The sequence below is a fragment of the Podarcis tiliguerta genome (assembly GCF_965153285.1).
Source record: "Podarcis tiliguerta genome assembly, chromosome: 10".
NCBI lineage: Eukaryota > Metazoa > Chordata > Lepidosauria > Squamata > Lacertidae > Podarcis > Podarcis tiliguerta.
In genome coordinates, this window is record NC_139543.1 from 68831018 (window position 1) to 68844739 (window position 13722).

The following is a 13722-nucleotide window of genomic DNA, read 5'->3' on the forward strand; positions in this document are numbered from 1 at the left end:
GTGGGACCTCAGGTTACATACACTTCAGGTTACATTCGCTTCAGGTTACAGACTCCGCTAACCCAGAAATAGTGCTTCAGGTTAAGAACTTTGCTTCAGGGTGAGAACAGAAATTGTGCTCCAGTGGCGCGGCGGCAGCAGGAGGCCCCATTAGTTAAAGTGGTGCTTCAGGTTAAGAACAGTTTCAGGTTAAGAACGGACCTCCAGAACGAATTAAGTTCTTAATCCGAGGTACCACTGTATGTATATGTATGTATGTATGTATGTATGTATGTATGTGATATGTGTGTGTGTGTGTGTGTGTGAGTGAGTGTATGTATGTACAGTGGTACCTCAGGTTCCAGACGCTTCAGGTTACAGATGCTTCAGGTTACAGACTCCGCTAACCCAGAAATAGTCCTTCAGGTTAAGAACTTTGCTTCAGGATGAGAACAGAAATCGTGCTCCGGCGGCGTGGCAGCAGCAGGAGGCCCCATTTGTTAAAGTGGTGCTTCAAGTTAAGAACAGTTTCAGGTTAACAACAGACCTCTGGAACGAATTAAGTACGGTACTTAACCCAAGGTGCCACTGTACTTGCTTCCATGTGGCCACCAGGCAGTCCTGAGCTTAACAAAAGAACAAAACAGCAGCAGGAAGGAAGGAAAGCCTAAGAGATAGGTTGCCTTTCTGTCTGTCGCCCCCAGTTCAGGCACCGTATTATTCGCTCCATAAGATGCACCTGACCATAAGACGCATCTAGTTTTTAGAGGAGGAAAACAAGAAAAAAAAATATTCTGAACGAAACAGTGGATGTATGATTTTTGTGGTTCAGGCTGTGGCCACAGACATGTGATCTGATGGTGAATTTGGGGTGACCCAAGGCAAAAATCCTTTTTTTTATTATTAAATAATATTTATTAAAAGTTTAGTAGTTACAGAAAAAAGAAAAAAGAAGCAATAAAAAATTTAACAGACAATACATCAAAAATAAAAAGAAAAAACAACCAGAAAAAAAGAAAAAAAACATTACAACCAAACAACAAGAAAAACAAGAACATTTAAAAACACATCCAATATTTCCATATCTTTACCTTTCATTTACTAGATTCATCGACCTCCTCACACCTCCCTTTTTTGTATTCTAGTTCAATTAGCTATTTCAGCAAATCCTTTCCATCTTTCTCAATTTTTGTTCTAAAATCTATCTTAACACAATCTAACTTTAAATTTTCCACTTTAACCCCTTAACAATCAATTTTTACTTGATTCTTTATAACATTTCTACTAAAACCACATAACTTCATTCCAGCAAAAATCCTGAGGATCCATGTGGATCAGTGCTTTGTAACCACGTTTTTGCGCCATTGCGGCCCCACGCAACAGTGGGTGCGTGATTTCTTTAGTGCAGGTTGTAGCCATGGACATGCTATGTGATCTGATGGTGAATTTGGGGTGACCCAATGTAAAAATCCTGAGGATCCATGGGCTTTTACCTCCCCCCTCCCAGGCAGCCTCCGCTAGTGTCCCTTATCTCTCTTCTGATCCCACCAATCAGCTGTTTCCTTTCAACAACCCCTTCCCTCTTGTTTGCCTTAGTGTCTTTCCTTAGCTGGAGCAGTTTTTTGCTCCTCCTTTTCTTCTAATTTCTCTCCTTACTGCTTTAGTCTTCTTGTTTCCCACTTTGCAAGTTTGCTGTCTTTACCTCCCCGCTCCCAGGCAGCCTCCTTTATCTCTAGCGTCCCTTATCTCTCTCCCCAATCGGCAAACAATCAGCGGCTTCGTTTCAACACCCCCTTCCCTCTTTCTAAAAAATAATAATCACGATCTGCTTTTCACCCCTGGGCAATTCGGCTCCAGGCACCACACATTCGCTCCATAAGACGCACAGACATTTCCCCTTACTTTTTAGGAAGAAAAAGGTGTGTCTTATGGAGCAAAAAATACGGTACACTATTGCAAGCATTGTTGCTTTAGTAGCAACAGACCAGTCTCCTCCTTTGACTTAGAGATGGAGAGGAATTCACTCTGGTTTGTGCTTTTACCTGATGCCCATTTCCCAGAACAAGCTGTAATAAACGAAAACTTGCCCTTATTCCCCTATGGGGGGCACAAGAGCCCTTATAGAGTCCTTTGTAGGTTCTCCATCGGTCGGAGAAAAGAACAGAGGCCAACCAGAGAATATTGAGAAGCAAAGCAGCTAGTAAGCCTGATCTTTATGGATCTGTTGCAACAGGGTGCTCCCCTCACACGCAGGAAAGGAGGAGGACCCCGAACAAAGGTGTGCCCACCCTTATATAGACATTTTAAATTGCCCACCCTGGAGTCCAAGACCACCCCCAGAAACATCATACATACATCACAGAAGGGGTGTAGCTCAAAACCTGCCCCAGATACATCATACCTACAACACAGAAAGGGCGGTCTACAGCAGAAATCTGAGTGTTTATCTCCTGTCGTTGTTTATCTCCTATCTGGCAGGTTACCCATTAATGCTTACTTGATTGGATACCCTAGGGAGCCAGGCCAGTCTTTTCTAGTGACAAATACTTAGTTCCTGGGCCAGGTCACAGGCTCACCCTATTCATACACAGGAATACCCTTAAGACAGGTTTTGTGAAGGAAAAGACAATGGGGAGGCTTTTCCATTTTCCTTTGACCTTGCAGAGAAAACATTTGGTCAGTTTGGGAGCCAAAAGGGCTCCTGTGCTGCCTCAGACATGTGGCTCATACATTTATGTATGTATTTGCCTGGCAAATCCATGAACATTTGTTATATATACGGTATATAAGACCTTAATTTTTTATTTCAAAGCAAACCACAGCAATCCTTCAAAATTTGCACGGCTCCAAATTTTGCGGCACAGTGTATATTGGGGGAAAGGCTTGCATAAAATTTGTGGGGTTGCAGATAGGGATGCCATATTCCCCATAGTAAAAACCAGCACACCGCGAACGTCGTTGAGCTTTTTCTGGAAACCCAAATACAGCCGTACCTTGTTTCTCAAACACAGTTCGTTCCGAAAGTCCATTCAGCTTCCAAAGACGTTCAAAAACCAAGGCAGCTTCTGATTGGCTGTAGGAGCTTCCCTTGGGAGCCGCAGAAGCGATGTCAGACATTCGGGTTCAAAAGAACGTTCAAAAACCACAACGCTTACTTCCGGGTTTTCGGCATTCGGGAGCCTAAACATACGACTACCAAGGCATTTGAGAACCAAGCTACGCCTGTAACTGTTGAGCGTTTTCAAGGAAAACCCAGAAATTGTTCCGCTGTTATTACAATAACGTCAAATAAATGCAATTTTTCAATTGGCTTGCCTAAGATCCAGGGCAAAGCACCCCGGACATCAATTCCATCTTTGAATTCATAGTTATGGCACAGGGAATTATGGAGTCATGGAATCACACAATTGTAGAGTTGGCAGGGACCCCAGCGGTCATCTAGTCTAACCCCCTGAAGTGCAGGATTCACAATGAATTATCAGTGCCCCTCTGGGTGGGGGCAGGCTGGGGGTGACAGGAGCCACAGTGCAGCAGGTTGGGAACACCTGACTTGGACAGGTAGTGATTTGCCGAAGATTGCTAGGAAGAATTTGTGGTTAAGTATGGCTTTGAACCTGTGGCATAATAATAATAATAATAATAATAATAATAATAATAATAATAATAATAATATTTTATTATTTATACCCTGCCCATCTGGCTGGGTTTCCCCAGCCACTCTGGGCGGCTACCAACAAAACACTAAAATACAATAACCTATTGAACACCAAAAGCTTCCCTAAACAGGGCTGCCTTCAAATGTCTTCTAAAAGTTTGGTAGTTGTTCTTCTCTTTGACATCTGGTGGGAGGGCGTTCCAAAGGGCAGGTGCCACTACTGAGAAGGCCCTCTGCCTGGTTCCCTATAACCTCACTTATCGCAGCAAGGGAACCGCCAGAAGGCCCTTGGCGCTGGACCTCAGTGTCCGAGCAGAACGATGGGGGTGGAGATGCTCCTTCAGATATACTGGACCAAGGCCGTTTAGGGCTTTCAAGGTCAGCACCAACACTTTGAATTGTGCTCGGAAACGTACTGGGAGCCAATGTAGGTCTTTCAAGACCGGTGTTATATGGTCTCGGCGGCCGCTCCCAGTCACCAGTCTAGCTGCCGCATTCTGGATTAGTTGTAGTTTCCAGGTCACCTTCAAATGTAGCCCCACGTAGAGCGCATTGCAGTAGTCCAAGCGAGAGATAACTAGAGCATGCACTACTCTGGCGAGACAGTCCGTGGGCAGGGAGTGTCTCATCCTGCGTACCAAGTGGAGCTGGTAGACAGCTGCCCTGGACACAGAATTGACCTGCGCCTCCATGGACAGCTGTGAGTCCAGAATGACTCCCAGGCTGCGCACCTGGTCCTTCAGGGGCACAGTTATCCCATTCAGTACCAGGGAGTCCTCCACACCTGCCCGCCTCCTGTCCCCAAAGCACAGTACTTCTGTCTTGTCAGGATTCAACCTCAATCTGTTAGCTGCCATCCATCCTCTAACCACCTCCAGACACGCTTTTAATCCAGAGGTGTTTTCTCTCAGGAACACCAATATTGCTGGGTGTGGTTGTAGCTTTTCCTACAACCCACGCATGTTCCCCTGTTCCTGAGAGTGTGCAGGCTGCTGTCACTGCTTTTTTCTTTTCCGGTATCGTCAGGAAAACACCTAGGAAACTTGGCGGATACCAAATCGGACCGCTGGTCCATCCAGTTCAGTATTGCCCACTCAGACTGGCAGCACCTCTCCAGGATACCTTGATTTCAGCAAGGCATTTGACAAGGTGCCCCATGATATTCTTGTAAAGAAGCTGGTAAAAAGCGGTCTTGACTATGCTACCACTCAGTGGATTTGTAACTGGCTGACTGACCGGACCCAAAGGGTGCTCATCAATGGTTCCTCTTCATCCTGGAGAAGAGTGACTAGGGGGGTGCCACAGGGTTCTGTCTTGGGCCCGGTCTTATTCAACATCTTTATCAACGACTTGGATGATGGACTCAAGGGCATCCTGATCAAATTTGCAGATGACACCAAACTGGGAGGGGTGGCTAACACGCCAGAGGACAGGATCACACTTCAAAATGACCTTGACAGATTAGAGAACTGGGCCAAAACAAACAAGATGAATTTTAACAGGGAGAAATGTAAAGTATTGCACTTGGGCAAAAAAAGATGGGTGACACCTGGCTTGAGAGCAGTACATGTGAAAAGGATCTAGGAGTCTTGATTGACCACAAACTTGACATGAGCCAACAGTGTGACGCGGCAGCTAAAAAAGCCAATGCAATTCTGGGCTGCATCAATAGGAGTATAGCATCTAGATCAAGGGAAGTTATAGTGCCACTGTATTCTGCTCTGGTCAGACCTCACCTGGAGTACTGTGTCCAGTTCCGGGCACCACAGTTCAAGAAGGACACTGACAAACTGGAACATGTCCAGAGGAGGGCAACCAAAATGGTCAAAGGCCTGGAAACGATGCCTTATGAGGAACGGCTAAGGGAGCTGGGCATGTTTAGCCTGGAGAAGAGGAGGTTAAGGGGTGATATGATAGCCATGTTCAAATATATAAAAGGATGTCACATAGAGGAGGGAGAAAGGTTGTTTTCTGCTGCTCCAGAGAAGCGGACACGGAGCAATGGATCCAAACTACAAGAAAGAAGATTCCACCTAAACATTAGGAAGAACTTCCTGACAGTAAGAGCTGTTCGACAGTGGAATTTGCTGCCAAGGATTGTGGTGGAGTCTCCTTCTTTGGAGGTCTTTAAGCAGAGGCTTGACAACCATATGTCAGGAGTGCTCTGATGGTGTTTCCTGCTTGGCAGGGGGTTGGACTCGATGGCCCTTGTGGTCTCTTCCAACTCTATGATTCTAGGATTCTAGGATTCTAGGATTCCAGACAGGAGCTTCTCTCATATCTACTGGGACACTGAGGCTGGGACTTCCTTCATGCAAAACAAATGCTGCCCCACTGAGCTACAGCCCTTCCGCAGTCGAAAGCCAATTTTCCTCACAGTACCTTCCTGAGCACGTGGCTTGCAGGAAACACTGGATGTTGGATCTCTCAGAGTGTTAAAATGTTCCAAAAAATTCTGGGTGTGGCCTCGTGGTATAACTGCAGGAAATGTAATGTACTAATGTAGTTGTCGCGAAAGGCTGGGCTGGGTGAATCCCCAGCCGGAATTAAGATTGCCGGAAGAAATATCAACAACCTCAGATATGCAGATGACACAACCTTGATGGCAGAAAGTGAGGAGGAATTAAAGAACCTTTTAATGAGGGTGAAAGAGGAGAGCACAAAATATGGTCTGAAGCTCAACATCAAAAAAACAAATATCCTGGCCACTAGGCCCATCACCTCCTGGGAAATAGAAGGGGAAGTAATGGAGGCAGTGAGAGATTTTACTTTCTTGGGCTCCATGATCACTGCAGGTGGTGACAGCAGCCACAAAATTAAAAGACGCCTGCTTCTTGGGAGAAAAGCAATGACGAACCTAGACAGCATCTAAAAAAGCAGAGACACCACCTTGCCGACAAAGGTCCGTATAGTTCAAGCTATGGTTTTCCCAGTAGTGATGTATGGAAGTGAGAGCTGGACCATAAAGAAGGCTGATCGCCGAAGAATGGATGCTTTTGATTTCTGGTGCTGGAGGAGGCTCTTGAGAGTCGCATGGACTGCAAGAAGATCAAACCTCAACGTTCTGAAGGAAATCAGCCCTGAGTGCTCACTGGAAGGACAGATCCTGAAGCTGAGGCTCCAAGACATGGACATGACTAAATGACTAAACAACAAGAAAGAGTTGGAAGGGACCATGAGGGTCATCTAGTCCAACCCCCTTGCAATGCAGGAATCTTTTGCCCAATATGGGGCTTGAACCCACAGACCAGAGATTAAGAGTCTCACAATTTATAGTAACTTGAACTTCTCGGTCCAAATAACTTTACTCCCTCCTTGCCGTTATCAGGCTGTAAACAAAGTGAACCAGCTTCACCTGTTGATTTCTACCTGTCCTGCCGCTGCTCAAGGCATGGCACCTCCTGCGTTGCAGAGTGTTGGGCTAGATGTCCTTCGGGTCCCTTCCAACTCGATGATTCTGTGAAAAGAGAGGTCTCCTGGTCTGAGGAGCCTCCTGAACTTCCTGGTTCATTTGGAAGCCACGGTGGAGTTCTCCGTGGCGCAGAGATGTTATCGCTAGATTCAGACAGTGGATAAGCACAAACAGGCAGATATTCTAAACCACGCAGTGCAGAGGGCCTTTTCCCATGCAACAATTTGTGATCGCCATCAAAGGACAAGGGACTTCCCGGCTTGTTGTGAAGCCTGAGCGTTTGGCAGCTCTGCTGTGCATAATTATATACCTGCCGTTCTGACATGTCTACCTACAAAGGCAGAAGGCAGAAATTCCCAGAGCTTCAACAAAAGAAAACTACAGTTTCCAGGAAGCTAAAGAGACCCCAAGGGATGCAGGTGGCGCTGGGGGTTAAACCACAGAGCCTAGGGCTTGCTGATCAGAGGGTCGGTGGTTCGAATCCCCGTGACGGGGTGAGCTCCCGTTGCTCGGTCCCTGCTCCTGCCAACCTAGCAGTTCAAAAGCACGTCAAAGTGCAAGTAGATAAATAGGTACCACTCTGGCGGGAAGGTAAACGGCGTTTCTGTGCGCTGCTCTGGTTCGCGAGAAGTGGCTTAGTCATGCTGGCCACATGACCCGGAAGCTGTACGCCGCTAATAAAGCAAGATGAGTGCCACAACCCCAGAGTCGTCTGTGACTGGACCTAATGGTCAGGGGTGCATTTACCTTTAAAGAGAACCCAATCAGTATTAGGTCATGCTTTTCTAAAGAGAGCAAGCTGGTTGTTTTCCGACGCTGCTTCGCTGGGGTGGAGGCCCACGTGGCATTCGCCTTCGCAAATTTCGCCTGTTCTGAATCACGGAAGCTGTTCTCTCCTCTCCACCAGAGCCGCCATTTGGAACTGATTAGTGGGGCCTGGGAGTCCCTCTAAGTACTTTAGGGCAGGCGAAGAACAGGCAAACAGCACGTAGCAAGCGCGTAATGATATTAATGAGAGACAGGTCTGGCTTTGAAGAAAGCCTCCATAAGGGTTGGGATGTTGGTGGTGGGAATGAGCTCAGATGCACACACAAACACACAGAAACATACCCCTCCAGACCCTCCAAGTGCCCCTGTTTTCCAGGGACAGCCCCGGAATTACAGACACCATCCCGGTTTCTGATTTGATCCCAGAAAGTCACTCTTTTCCTTGTTGTTGTTGTTGTTTAGTCGTGTCCGACTCTTCGTGACCCCCTGGACCAGAGCACGCCAGGCCCTCCTGTCTTCCACTGCCTCCCGCAGTTTGGTCAGATTCATGTTTGTAGCTTCGAGAATACTGTCCCACCATCTTGTCCTCTGTCGTCCCCTTCTCCTTGTGCCCTCCATCTTTCCCAACATCAAGGTCTTTTCCAGGGAGTCTTCTCTTCTCATGAGGTGGCCAAAGTCTTCAGGATCTGTCCTTCCAGTGAGCACTCAGGGCTGATTTCCTTCAGAATGGAGAGGTTGGATCTTCTTGCAGTCCATGGGACTCTCAAGAGTCTCCTCCAGCACCAGAATTCAAAAGCATCCATTCTTTGGCGATCAGCCTTCTTTATGGTCCAGCTCTCACTTCCATACATCACTACTGGAAAAACCATAGCTTTAACTATATGGACCTTTGTTGGCAAGGTGATGTCTCTGCTTTTTAAGATGCTGTCTAGGTTTGTCATTGCTTTTCTCCCAAGAAGCAGGCGTCTTTCAATTATGTGACTGCTGTCACCATCTGCAGTGAATAATAATAATAATAATAATAATAATAATAATAATAATAATTCCATTGCAGGGGGTTGAACTAGAGATGACCACTGGGGTCCTTTCCAACTCTACCGTTCTATGACTCTTGTGAAGGAAGGAAGGAAGGAAGGAAGGAAGGAAGGAAGGAAGGAAGGATAGAGACATAAGGCAGTGTGAGCCAAACTGCCTTTGGTTCTGTGGACATTCAAGGCCCCTTTCAGACACGCAGGCCAAGCGCTTGACAAACATGCCTGTCGTCCTCCCTTCTTTAGTCCCTGAAGCTACGCCAAACCGGTTATTTGGGCTCTCTGTTTGTTTTTTCCAAAGTCAAAACCCCACCAGAGATAAGTGGTGTTTTCACCGCAAGCCACAGGTGACCGCTGTCCTCGGCCGCAGGCCCTGCGATGCCCTCATTAAAGGCTAAGCCTCCTGCCCCATCGGATTGATGTGGTCGTAGGGCAGATCTGGAAATTGCAGCTTTGCAGCCGAAAAAAGAGGGGAAGGAGAGCCTCATCGTCCCCTCTATCCTTTGCCAGTCTGGTGGCAGTCACAACTCACCTTTCATCCCAGCCGCCCGAGCACAAAAGCTGCCTCGCCTGTTATCGCGTGGCTCACGGCAGCCACCTGGCCCACCTGCCACTCAGTTGCTCCACACCCCTTGCCCACAAACACCCAGATAAATCCTTTATTTTCCTTCCCTGTGCAAGATTTCCAACCATAGTTTGCTGGCAGGTTATATTGTTTTTCAGAATGCTACAGGTGTGATAAATGTTTTATAGGTAAAGGTAAAGGGACCCTCAAGAGTCTCCTCCAGCACCAGAATTCAAAAGCATCAATTCTTCAGCGATCAGCCTTCTTTATGGTCCAGCTCTCACTTCCATACATCACTACTGGGGAATAGCTTGAACTAGACTTGAACTAGCTTGAACTAGACGGACCTTTGTTGGCAAGGCGATGTCTCTGCTTTTTAAGATGCTGTCTAGGTTTGTCATCTTTTCCTTAGCATGTCCTTATTTTCACTGGAGGAATGTTATAGGGTATGGATCCCCGAACCATCTGAAGGCAGCCCAATATAGGGAAGTTTTTTAAAAAATGTTTAATGTTTTATTATGTTTTTATATCTGTTGGAAGCCACCTAGAGTGCCTGGGGCAACCTAGTCAGATGTGTGAGGTGTAAATATTATTACAGTCATACCTCAGGTTGGAGTAGCTTCGGGTTAAGCATTTTCGGGTTGTGCTCCACGGTGACCTGGAAGTAACGGAGCGCGTAATGATGGAAGTAATGATGTCATGCGCAGAAGTGGCAAATTGCGACCCACAGACGTGGGTTGCGTTCACTTCAGGATACGAATGGGGCTCCAGAACAGATCCCGTTCACATCCAGAGATACCACTGTATTATTATTATTATTATTATTATTATTGAATAAAGGTAAAGGTACCCCTGCCCATACGGGCCAGTCTTGACAGGCTCTAGGGTTGTGCGCCCATCTCACTTAAGAGGCCGAGGGCCAGCGCTGTCTGCAGACACTTCCGGGTCACGTGGCCAGCGTGACAAAGCTGCATCTGGCGAGCCAGCGCAGCACACAGAAACGCCGTTTACCTTCCCGCCAGTAAGCGGTCCCTATTTATCTACTTGCACCTGAGGGTGCTTTCGAACTGCTAGGTTGGCAGGCGCTGGGACCGAGCAACGGGAGCGCACCCCGCCGCGGGGATTCGAACCGCCGACCTTTCGATCGGCAAGCCCTAGGCGCTGTGGCTTTTACCCACAGCGCAACCCGCGTCCCGTTGAATAGGCTATCATTGAATAGGCTGCCCCTATTTCCATCAGAGAAATGTTGGAGGGTATGCTCCTTCTCATAGCTGACACCTTGTCTCTAAGACAACCAGAAATGTGAAAGGAAAAGGTGGGTTTTGTGTATCTTTAATTGGAAGGAGGATCTGTACTGAGCCGGTACAGTTTGGCCATGCAAAGTGAAAGGAAACTTTCACCCATTTTGGCAACCAGTTCCTGTACTCGGATAGTAAAGTTACAGGAACCAATTCTGCCTTTGCATTGGTCTGGCCCAGGAGCGGCCCGGCCCATTTTGTCGCCTGAGGCAAAACAGGAAGGTACAAAATTATATGACTTTAGTAGAAATATGATAAGGATTTAAGTATAGATAAATTTTAAGATTTTGATGGTAAGATAAGGTTAAAATAAATGAAGACAACTAAACGATAGAAAGCAGTGAAAGATGGAAAGGATTTGCTGATTTAATTATTAATTGGAATACAAAAATGGGAGGTGGCAGGAGGTCGAGGAAATAAGTCAATGAAAGATAAAGATATGGAAAATGGATGTGTTTTTAAAATGTTTTTGTTTTTTCTTGTGTTGATGTATTGTTTTTTTCTTTTATTTTTGATGTATTGTTTCCTTTTTTTACTGTCTTTTTCTTTTCTTTTGTAACTATAAAACCTTTAATAAATATTATTTAAAAAAACAACAACAACAGGAAGGTACAAAAATGCTTTAAAATTCTCCTCCATTCCTAGTTTTTTTGGGGGGGACCTCAAATTTTGCAGCAGTGTGAAGAATACTGGTGTGAAGAATCCGGTTTGGGATTCACCCGGTCCAGCCTTTCACATGATAAATTCTGTATCTAAGTTAAATAAGCAGGGAGACAATATACAGCCTTGCCGTACTCCTTTCCCAATTTTGAACCAATCAGTTGTTCCATATCCAGTTCTAACTGTAGCTTCTTGTCCCACATACGAGATTTCTCAGGAGACAGATGAGGTGATCAGGTACTCCCATTTCTTTAAGAACTTGCCATAGTTTGCTGTGGTCGACACAGTCAAATGCTTTTCCAACTCTACAATTCTATAATTCTATGACTATACCATTTGTGGGAGTCTTGTTTTTTTAGGGGGAGATGGAACATCCCCATTTCTTCCCCCCACCCTTTAAGCATTTCTCATTACCCATTTGGCACCCGTTGCTGATTGGCTGCCGGAACAGCCTTCTGATTGGTTGCTCATTTTATAAAAACTGCCCCACCAGGAGGTCATTCTCAGTCTTCTTGACCACTCGCTTTGTGGTTTATAGGTAACACTTAAACTCCCAGCGTAGCCCATTGATAGCACCAGTTCATAGGTCTCGGCAGCCAGTTTCCTGGACTCTATAATCACATCAATGCAGCTGGGAAAGAATAACAAACAGAAACAGCAGGATGCTAGGCTGTGGGTCAGCCTTCTCTGCCCCACCCTCATCCCCCTCCCCAATCTAAAAATAAAAATGAGGGGAGTAAAATCCCATTGGCTGTGGTCCTCGGGCTGCCAGCATCTCTAGAAAGGAAGGTCTTTAGAAGACACAAGAATTACCCATGCTGGAGGAATGGCAGATGAAAGTCATGGACTACATGGAATCCGCAGAAATGACTGGCAGAATCAGAGACCAGGGAGAAGAGACGGTGGAGGAAGATTGGAAGAAATTTAAAGACTATTTACAGAAACACTACAAGATTAATGAATGTTAAAATAACATCAGATTGAATGTATAAGGTTATTGGAGTAAAACTTTAAAGATTAGAAGACCCAACATCTTAAGTTCTAAGCATTGAATAAGCTATATTAAGACATTCAAATCAAGAAAGGAGGTTAAACATGACAGAGGGAAGGGATTTGTTGTTTAATTGTATGAATTGGAATACAGGGAAGGGAGACTCGGGGAAGTCAGAGAAACAAGTTAATGCAAGATCAATATGAAGATAAGATTGTTTTTATTTCTGTTGTCTGTAGTATGTTATGTTTGTGTAATTCTGTATGTTTTTGGTGTATTGTTCGTTGTTTTTGTTTTGCTTTGTCGTTTTGTATGTAAAATCGAATAAAATATTTATAAAAAATAAAAAAAATAGAAAGGAAGGTCTTTAGCAACACCATTTTCTTTACGCAGTTTTCATCATATGCTGAAGTCTGTTCCAAAACCAAAGCGTTCCAAAACCAAGGCGCACTTTCCCATAGAAAGTCATGCAAAACGGATTCATCCCTTCCAGACCTTTAAAAACAACCCCTAAAACGGCAATTGAAGATGAATTTAACTATCTAACGAGATCATCAATCCATAAAATGAAAGCAATAAACAATGTACTGCAGTCACACAACCAGTTCATCAGTAGCTGAACTGGGTTCCACACAGTCACAAAAACAAAACAAAAAAATAGCAAAAACAGACAGACCTCAGCGTAACACTCAAAACGGAAGTGTGGCACTCAGAACCATGGGCAGGCAAACTAAGGCCTGGGGGCCGGATCCAGCCCAATCGCCTTCTCAATCCGGCCCATGGATGGTCCGGGAGTCAGTGTGTTTTTACATGAGTAGAATGTGTCCTTTTATTTCAAATGGATCTCTGGGTTATTTGTGGGGCATAGGAATTGGTTCACTCCCCCCAAAAAAATATAATCCAGCCCCCCACAAGGTCTGAGGGACAGTGGACCGGCCCCGTGCTGAAAAAGTTTGCTGACCCCTGCTCAGATCGGAAGTGTAACACTCAAAACGGAGCACATTCGGCTTCCGAAAAAGGTTCACAAACCAGAACACATATTTCCAGTTTTGCAGTGTTTGGGTTCCAAGTTGTTTGAGTACCAAGGCGTTTGAGAACCAAGGTACCCCTGCACTTGGAATGAAGGTTGGAGGAGACTGTGGTGCCTTTCTGACGCATACACCCCCCAAGAATAAGATGGAGGGGCTCACAGCATCAACATCCCCAACAAATCTCGCTTGTCCATTAGCCACAGCTTTGGATCCAACTCAGAGCAAGCAGGTCTCTGTGGCTCCAGCTTCCAACATCCTGTTCAGATACCTCTGGAACTCCTTCCTGCAGGAAGCAATGGTCACCACCAACCCAAAGTGCTCTTGTGCGCCAA